At 38.8% G+C, this 9,578-nt stretch overlaps 1 long non-coding RNA gene across 1 annotated transcript; it reads right to left on the bottom strand.

Moving 5' to 3' along the window:
• Positions 1-3,206: 3,206 nt before the first annotated feature.
• Positions 3,207-8,634, bottom strand: LOC148946536 (uncharacterized). Its single transcript, XR_016142435.1, has 3 exons — positions 8,527-8,634; positions 5,668-5,928; positions 3,207-3,391 (listed from the first exon to the last, which is right to left on the bottom strand). It is a non-coding gene; the product is annotated as an uncharacterized LOC148946536 (long non-coding RNA).
• Between the last annotated feature and the right edge of the window lie 944 nt (positions 8,635-9,578).

Here is a 9,578-nt window from a genome sequence, read left to right as displayed (position 1 = left end):
AGACTTCGGCAAGTTGTACCCTTGCACATTTTTTGTACCGGCAACGTCCCTTTTCGACTGTGTTGTGTAGATAGCCAGCAGTTCCATATCGCACCGATTCTGACGGCATGCCTGCTTCTGTAGTTTTCGTTGTTCGCTTGGTAGGAGCACTTACAGAGGGTCGACCAGCACGAGGACTATTGACAACTCCTGACACTATCAAGGATCTGCAAATATCCATCTTGAAGTACATCAAGGACATATGCTGCTTACCCAGGTCTTCGCACTCTCGCCTATGTAGAAGCCAAGCATTATTCACAGCTAAGTAGAGGAAATAATACACTATCCGCATGTACCATTTCTTGGACCGTATGTCAGTGCGGTAGAGCTCCAGAAGCATATAAGACAAGTCTACGCCACCCATTGACTTGTTGTACTCACGGTCAACACATGGACGATTTACCTCGACATGGCTACGAGTACGTCCATCCCACCTTTGACACTGGTCGACTGGAGCTACGGCACAGAACGATGAGGCCATATGCACTGGTTTATTGTCAAACCACTTCACAATGGAGACTTCTGTGTGCCTCTCAATTCTATAATCATAGCTTCTATGCCCTTTCTTTTTCAATGATGCATCCCTTTCCAAAATTACACCTCTCATGCAATTACTCCTTATTGTCCCACATGATTCAATCCCGTGATTGGTGCGTAAAGCATGAATAAGGTCAATAGATGTGTAAAAATTGTCGAAATACAGCTTGGAACTCATTCCCCGTGGCACATTGTCGATCAGTCTAAGGACAACTTCTGCATCCAACCCCAAAGGACTAGCCGGAACTGAGCCTTTTCCTGTGTAGATTTCTAGGTCATAGACAATCCCACTCACGCCCGCTCTCGTAAACACTTTGACACCCCATGAATGAGGCTTATCTTTCAAGTACTGATTGAAACTTAGCCGACCCTTGAAGGGAATCATCTGTTCGTCTACACTTTGTCTCTGCTCTGGCGGTATGCTTTTTAGATTTTCTCTGAGCTCGTCATACATTGGTCTGATTTTGTGCTGCTTAGCATTACCAGTTTGATGAGATGGCACTGCTAAGCTATCGTTAGTGATATAAAAAAACTGCCGAATCATGAAAAATCTGTCACGGCTCATAGCCTCTGCGATTGGAGTGTATCGTAAAGTGTGCTCCCAGTACATTATTATAGCTGGTAGCTTTACAATACTCATCAGCATCAGTACTCCAAGGAACCGATTCATCTCATGCTGGGTCAGCTTCAGGGAAATCCTAGCGTTTGTTTTCCTCGTTGCATGCAGATTGGCTTGGTCAACTAATCCAGCAAAGACATTCTCCGTGATAAAATTCCTGAACAAATCAAGGTGTAAGTACACTTCTATTGCTTTCAGGAGGGAAACTTTCCGTATAATATCATGTGGCTCAGTATTTTTACCTACCTGCTTGCATTCTTTTGTTGCATCTTAGTTTTTCATTGATGTGGTGGGGAGGATTGCAGAAGAAATAGGCGACGAGCTCGTCGATTCGATTGGATGGGAGACGGCTGAGCTTCAGTAGTGGCTTCTCCAGCATCAAATTGGTCATCTACAACCGTAAAAATTTTGAAATAGTTCAACATGCTGAGAGGTAAGTCTTCTGTAGGATCGTCAACTGTCTGAACAGACTGTAGGGTGGTATATGTGAAACTGGCACCAGGGGTTGCATTCCATAGCGGATCAGACTCGTCGTCATCATCATACATTATTTCCATCTCAGATTCGCTGTCTGGTAGCAGAACCATCTCTGCAGCTCATCCTTGGGTAAATTTCACTCTTGTCCGGTTGCTCCTCTCTTCGAAAACGTTTTCGTCCTCATTTTTTGGGTCGAATTTTTCACTAGAAAAAGCGAGGCACACTGTTACTGGAAGAGAAACTTGTAATCGGACCAACGGTGCATGGGTGCTTATACTTGGCCAAATTAGAACAATCAGAATGAAGTGCTTCATGAATAAAAAAAGTGAAGCAAAAAAATAATTTAGAGCACAATCAACAAGTAAAAACAAAATAGTATATGAGAAGCATCTTCAAAAGTTAGCCGTCTCCAAACCTAAAGTTACCATATGGTAACCGTAAAAAGAAACACAAACATGGGAGATGAAGATAAAACTAAATAAGATTCGTATAAATACAAGCTAAAAGTAGAGACTTTAAGGAACAAAATAAAATAATAAAAACAAGAAAAACTCACCTGCATCATTTTCGTCATTGCTTTCAAAATCAACTAGTTTTCGCTTTTTAGGTATGGCAAAAAACTACTGCTTTCCCTGATCAGCCGACGACTTACAGAGCCATCTAGGAGAATAAAAAGTATCGCAACACGGAGGGCCGAACTTCTGCTCTGGCGGTACTAAATTCGAAAGTGGTATCTGAACTACAAAAGAAACTAGGTACGTGGAAGGAACGGTTACCTACGGAATGAAAGGGTTAATAATTTCATCTTAAATGGGACTTGGAAAAATTTCTCCAGTGTCTATTGAGAGCTACCTTTCGGTGAATGTGCTTTTTTTTATCTCAACTGCCACTCTGAAAACTTGCATGAGAACTTTATCGGGGACAATAATTGAACTGTGGTCAAATAAAATGAAATGGTGTGGATTGTCGTACACATTTTGATCCAAGGCGGAATAAAAAATCTCAGGCCTTTTGTGTAGCCCCATGGCCTGTCGATTGAGGACCTATGTTCCGATCACCTCAGGAGCACTTCCTGTCAGCTGAGGGACTTCAACTCTTGCAATTATACGAAATTTTTAATATGTTTGGCATTCCTGCTTGCAGATCTAGGAGAGGTCGTCCTTCTAGCGGTGTTGCTATCATTGCCCGTGCCTCGCTTCGTGCCACCCTGTTTAAAGAAATAGATTTCTATGTTTCTGCGAAAGTTAAGAATACTGTTGTGCTTTTAGTCTATATGCCAACAAACTATAGGACTGTCCAATCTGACAACAAGTTCAATATTGCTTGCGAAAAAGTACCTGCTGCTGCTGCCATCATGGGCGTAGGCAGAAGATTGTCTAGGGGGGGGGGCAGTCAAGAAGGTGAGGAAGGGGGAGATGAAGTTATGTCGGCATGGGCGTGCGGAGCCTCTGGCCGAGGGGCGGGGCCAGCCACTTCTGTGATGAAGGGCAGGTTCGGGAGCTGAAGTTATATTGGCAGTTCACAAAACCTTACATTGCCAGCAAGTTCTATCATACTTATGAAATCCTTATTAATAAGTAATCACCAAAAATTATAAATCATCAATATGCTTCAGCATTAATCTTCTCTGATTACAGCTAAATCTTTCCAAGACATTATGGATGATTGCTTCTTGTTTGACTTTTATTCTATCTCGATGTATACTCATCATGCAGAGACCTGTAAAAAAAAGAAACAACAACATGTAAGTAGAAAAAATGATTTGATGATATCTATCTATGACGATATATCAGTTGCACTAAATATTTGAGAATAATATGACGATTCCTATACAAACAAGGAAGATATAAAAAGTATTTACAGTAACTAAAATACAATGCTCTAATATCCTGAATATCAGTAGCATTAAAATCGTGCACCCTACAGAAAAGCCTTACAGAACACCTTACAGAAAAAGAATGAAATAGTCGAAATTTGTTAAACAAAGTCTAGCCAAGACGTTAAGAGAATAACAGCCACGATTTGGAACAATTTCAGCTTGGCCTACTTTAAGTTTATTCTTAATATGTTCCAGAATGCACCAGAATGAACAACTGATACAGAAGAGCAAATACTCATCTCAAGTCAATGCGATACTGGAACTAGCCTAACTGCAAAGGAACCACAACTCAGATCACTGCTTTGTTTTTCCCTATTAAATACTAAGCATGTACACTTTCCAGGGTTAAACATAAGACTATTTTTTTCAAACAGCTTGGATACAAATTAGGTTGACTTAATGACTCCTTCTTATTCTATTGCCATTTTTATACCCGTTTGTGGCACTTCTCTGGATCCGTTTTTTTGTGTCTTTCAAGTTTCAAGCTATATTTTTAATATAGTTTCTTTTACACAATCCTTCTTTTTTAGTCATAAATATTTATGATTTTTTCTATCATTATAAATTACTTTGACTTGTATTAGTCTTTTGATTTGCAACACAAATTTATTTTGCACTGGGAATGCAGATTCCGCTATTTTTTTAGCTTCTGATACTCGCTTATCAATAAAGGTTTTTTTTTTATCAATTGAAAAAAAATTCTTTTCTCGGGAAAATTATCTCGTAGAGGAGGATCCTACCCAAGTCCGAGTTTAGATTAAAAACTAAAAGAAACTGTTCTTCTGTGATAGGAACTATTTAATTTGTAATTACCTGACAATCTATCCTCCATCATCGTGCTTCTGAGCAAGGTCTTTCCTCTTCTGAGTGTGCTAAACGACCTTTCGATATTAGCGGTGGTGGGTGGAATGGATATTAGAATGAGTAGACCTTTCTTAATTTCAGGAAAGAATATGTCTGTTTCTTTGAGCACGTCCAAAATATTTAGTGTCATCAGTTGTGGATTGGTCATATTCTTCTTTTTCCATAGGTTATACCACAGATCTAATTCAGCCTCAACATGATCAAGGCTGTAATATTCTGCGAATATCCTGGCATTTGTTTTAAACTCTTTAATTTCCATATTCATACGTTTAAGAGGCATTAACGACGACAAATAAAAAGTTTTAGTGTGCTCTTCTGAAAAACGTAGGCTAAGTGAGGTCAGGAGGGAGTCTAAATAATGGATTAGCAGAGACCGTTTCCAATAATCTTCTTCAGTGTCTGCCGGATGGTTTGCTCTGTGGCACTGTTTCCCTGTTTTTCTAGGGACTGATAAAATAATTGATAAAACATCAGCAGACTGACTAGATTCGTTCAAAATTTCAGCCACTATTTCATCACTATTTTGACAGTCATTGGAAATAACATCAATAATTCGTAAAATATGACGAGTTGTCTTTATCATGTCATTATTTTTGGCCTGTAGAGCATTAGCTACAGGCTCTAAAATTGCTGAGTATTTTGCAATAATTTTCATGGTAATTACAAAAACTGATTTTGTTATGGCACTATGCAGCTGGTAAGCCAATTTTCTTGTCGTCTGGTTGCCTTCAATAGACAGTTTTTCCAGTCCATTTACAATTTCAATAAAACTTTGGTCAAAACGATGAATAGATTTGTACTTTTCTGTCCATCTTGTTTCACACATTTTTGTTAAATTTGGAACTACATGTCTTCGTGTTGTTGATTCTCGGAAAAAATTTATGACGTCCTTAATTGTGAAAAAAAACATTTCTTACTTCGGCTACCTTATTTACATCATTGACAACTAGATTAAGTCTGTGGCTAGCACAGTGAAAAAATAGGGCTTTCTTAATTTTTTTTCTCAGAATAGCCTGAACACCCCCTTCCTTGTCCACCATTGTGCTGCATCCATCAAATCCTAGGCCTACACATTTCTCAGGATCCAATCTGTAAGCAGAACTCGAAAAAAGCGAGCTATCTAATGGCGAAAAATGTTACTATTATGAAGTGCTTGAGCAAATTGGAGTATTATAGTGTCGTGGAGACAAGAAAAAATTCGAGTACTCCTGATGAATTTATGAAAACCAAAATCGAGAAAAAGTAGACTTGCCTGATACAACCTAACCCGAGCCAAATATTCTCTTGATATCAAATTATAGATCTCTTCCAGCCAGTCAAGTTGAGGCCTGTGATGACAATATGTGAGAACATTCAATAGAGGCAATGATACCCCAAAGGAAGATCCAAAATTTGATTTTTGTCCACCTATTAGATCTCAGATATAAAATGTGCTGTATGAGGCGTCTTGTAATGAACAGGTTATCCCAATTTTTCGTAAGATATCGAAATGCCCGAAAGCCATGCAATATGCCTGAAAATAAATGAGGGAAATTAAAAATTTTTTACTTACTTTTTTTACGCAGGCCGAAAAAAGCCAAGCGCTGAGTCATAACCTCGGATTGCGATTTCGACCAATCTCGAGAATTATAATTGAAAAAAAATGTGTTGTGATTAGTGGAAATTCGGCTGTTTTTTGCGCGCCATCTATTATTAGTAGACATCCTGTTTTCTATTGTTTTTTTTTGTTTTATGTTTAGCGCCTGTATTCTGGTGCGTTGTATTTGCATAGGTTGCATCAAGACATGGCTAATTGTAGACAGAGAAAAGCCAAGACAGGTAGTCCAAGTAATTGAGAGGTCGCATAGGTCGGAAGAAAAGACAAAACTATTGCCTGGGCTTGATCCGTTGGTTTTGAATTCAAGTTATCAAGTATTTTGCAGTAGGTTGCATAGGTTGCATCAAGACATGGGTAATTGTAGACATAGAAAAGCCACGACAGATAGTCCAAGTAATTGAGAGGAAAATGTTTGAATGGCTGGGGCACGGGTAAATGGCGGGAGTATGCATGACTCTCTTATTGGACACATGCTTGTTTGTTAGTTTTTGGAAAGGCATGCCTGCCTAAAGTCTCGGGCATGTTGAACAAGAATTTAAAATTGACATAAGACCGTTAGATTGCCTGTAATGAGAGGCAAACAAGGCAAGCCCGCATGTGGTCTTAAGAAGGTTAACCAAGAACATAGAATTGACATAGGACCATTTATTTGCTTGAAATAACAGGCAAAGAATCGTTTAAAGCCATCTTTATCTTTCAAATAGTACTTATTCGTCCGTAAGCTCAGCCCCAAATTCTGAGAAAATCTCAATTTTTCACAAATTTTTCAAATTTTTGGGTCACTTGCCCAAGACTCTCGGCGGATGGGTGCCCCCAAATATTGTCCCAAATTCTTCTCTCAATTTAGCACTTGTTCACGGATGCCCAGCGTCTCCAATCACTTTCCCAATAATATCTATTCATTGCCTCTGCTCAGTTCAGCAATCTGAGCAAATTTCCACTTTTTCAAGTTTTGGGTCACTTGCCTGAGACTCTTGGCAGCTGAGGTGGGTGCCTCCAAAAATGTCCGAACTTCCTCTCTCGCCTTAGAACCTATTCACGGATGCCTAAGGGCGTGAACGGTTACACTGTTTCCCAAGCGGTAACCAACCGGAAAAGTCCGGAAATTATGTATTTGGTGATGACAAACCCCCCAGTGCCCCCAGAGCAAAGGTTGTAAGTTATGCTCTGGTTTTTTATACATAGTGTTGTCATCGGAACTTCAAAAGGGGCCCATTTAATTTGAAATTGAGAGGTCTAGTGCCCTTTTTAATAGTCGAAAGTGGTTGGAGGGTAACTAAACCCCCAATCACGCCAACTATTTCCCCAAACACATCCAATCAAAATTTTCAGATAGCCATTTTGTTCAACGTAGTTGAAAGTTTTGGAAATTAGGTCTTTGAGGATGACACTCCACCCAGAGCCCTCAGGGCCAAGGTTGTAAATTATACCCTGGGGGCATATAAGGTTTTTATTGAAAGCTTGTCAGAAAAACTTGAAAAAGGGTTCATTTGATTGAAAACTCAAAAGGCTAGTGCCCTTTTTAATAGTCGAAAGTAATTGAAGGGTAACTAGCCCCCCTCTCACGCCCATCTTTTCCCCAAACACATCCAATCAAAATTTTGAGACAGCAATTTTGTTCAACGCAGTTGAAAATTTTGGAGATCAGGTCTTTGAAGATGACACCCCCCCCCCCCACACACAGCCCTCAGGGCATGGGTTGTAATTATGCCCTGGAGGTATATAAGGTTTTTACAGAAAGCGTTGTCGTAGAAACTTCAAAAAGGGCTCATTCGATTGGAAATTTAAATGGCTAGTGCCCTTTTCAATAATTGAACATGATTGAAACTCAGAACGAGCACAAATTGATATTAGTAGGGTTCTGAACCTCAGGCTTTCTAAAAGTCAAAATATAAATTATACTTTACTGAAAAAAATTCTTTTAAATGTTTTCACTTTTCTAACTTTGAGAAATCAAAATCAATTAATATTTTAAATAATAAATATCAGTATATGTATACTGAACTGACAATGCAGATTTTATATCAGTAAATTCATTTGTATTTGTTTCAGTAAAGTACAAATACAACCTAACGTACAGCCATTTTAAACGAGGTCAACGGTTGCTGGCCTGCTTAAACATATTACTTCTAGCAGATATTTGAGGTTTATCGACTGATTATTAACTAGCAGAAGATCGGCCAGCACGGAGAAACAATATGACTGTGGTTTCTGTACCATTCAATCGAAGAAGAACAAAATGAAGTAAATCATGAGTGAATACTTTTTTTTCTATTTTTATCTTTTTCCAAGAAAAAAAAACTCATTCCGAGCTTAGTGGCATGGGTCTTGACATTGAAAATTTCCAAACTATAGTAGAAAAGTAAATAACTCATGACTCTAATAAGTTCCGAAGTTGCTCTTTTTTAAAAATCATTCAAAAATTATAACAATGTAAGATTCTTTTTACGATTTAATCGTTAGAATACACATGGTTTGCATGCAGGGTCAACTGTATCCTTCTTATTTGCTCACCGACAAAACGAATGAATCTGTTGGTCCACCAGAGAAGGGGTGTGAAGGAAATATGTAGCTATTCTCATCCGTCCGAAGGGTAGACCCCTTTCCCATAGGAGACGGGTCTAAAAATAGACAAATATGTACATAAAAATGGAGGAAGAGAAGAGGAATAAGAAAAAAAAACACATTGTAAGGGTCAGGGAATAGCTAAAATAAAAAGTAATTAGAAAATGCATGGGTTACTGTTCACAATAATTGGTCGCAACCCCTCACACCGGCCAACAGTAAAAAAAAAACAACAACTTGAGGCTTCCCCAATGCTCCACCATCGAAGGGGCCAGGTCCATCCGCCAGAAAAGGGGTGGGAATAAATAACAAAACAAACAATGCAATTTTGAATTATACAGAGCACCGATTCTACCTTAGCAACAGCCAAACTTAGCGCAATCTCAGCCACGCCTACTCAGCTTTACCGACACAGGTATTGGATAACTATAAGTTCTAAGTTCTAGATTAAACTTACCACAAAAAGCATTTTCCAATTAGATAATGGAATTCACATAAAGTTTGCTCAGTTTAAAAGAGAGAATGGATTAGGAGGAGTTTGTTAACTTGTAGAAGGGAGACATAAGAATTTCACGAGACAATGGCCACGTTGGGCGAGCGTCATGCAGCAGACTTCGATCTAACAAAATCCCTCGATAACTTGAAAAAAAAACAGCCCTAAATAATAGCCCATCGCCTTATGTTCAGTGTTGCCAAATCTGAAGGAAAACATCCTTCGCCGATTGGCCAATCTTTCAAATTGATTACACAGTGGCCAAACTTTGTCTCCTATAACCTAAAGGACTATTAAAAATACTTTAACACAATTACTTCAGAGCAGAGGAGACGAGGAGATTCTAAGGGGTCAGATACTATTTTTAGGGATTAAACCATATCTGCTTGACTAGTAGGTCATTTTAAAGCCCTTTTTTCTCTGATTCATATTATATACGCCTTACTGCGTTTCAAAGTCTTGAATTCAGTTTATTTCACAAATAAAGTTCTTCGAAGAAATTCAAATC

The sequence above is a fragment of the Artemia sp. Qi Xiang Cuo genome, chromosome 11 (assembly GCF_049724085.1).
Source record: "Artemia sp. Qi Xiang Cuo chromosome 11, ASM4972408v1, whole genome shotgun sequence".
NCBI lineage: Eukaryota > Metazoa > Arthropoda > Branchiopoda > Anostraca > Artemiidae > Artemia > Artemia sp. Qi Xiang Cuo.
Note: the sequence above shows the minus strand (reverse complement) of the source record. Positions and strands in the feature narration are given on the sequence as shown.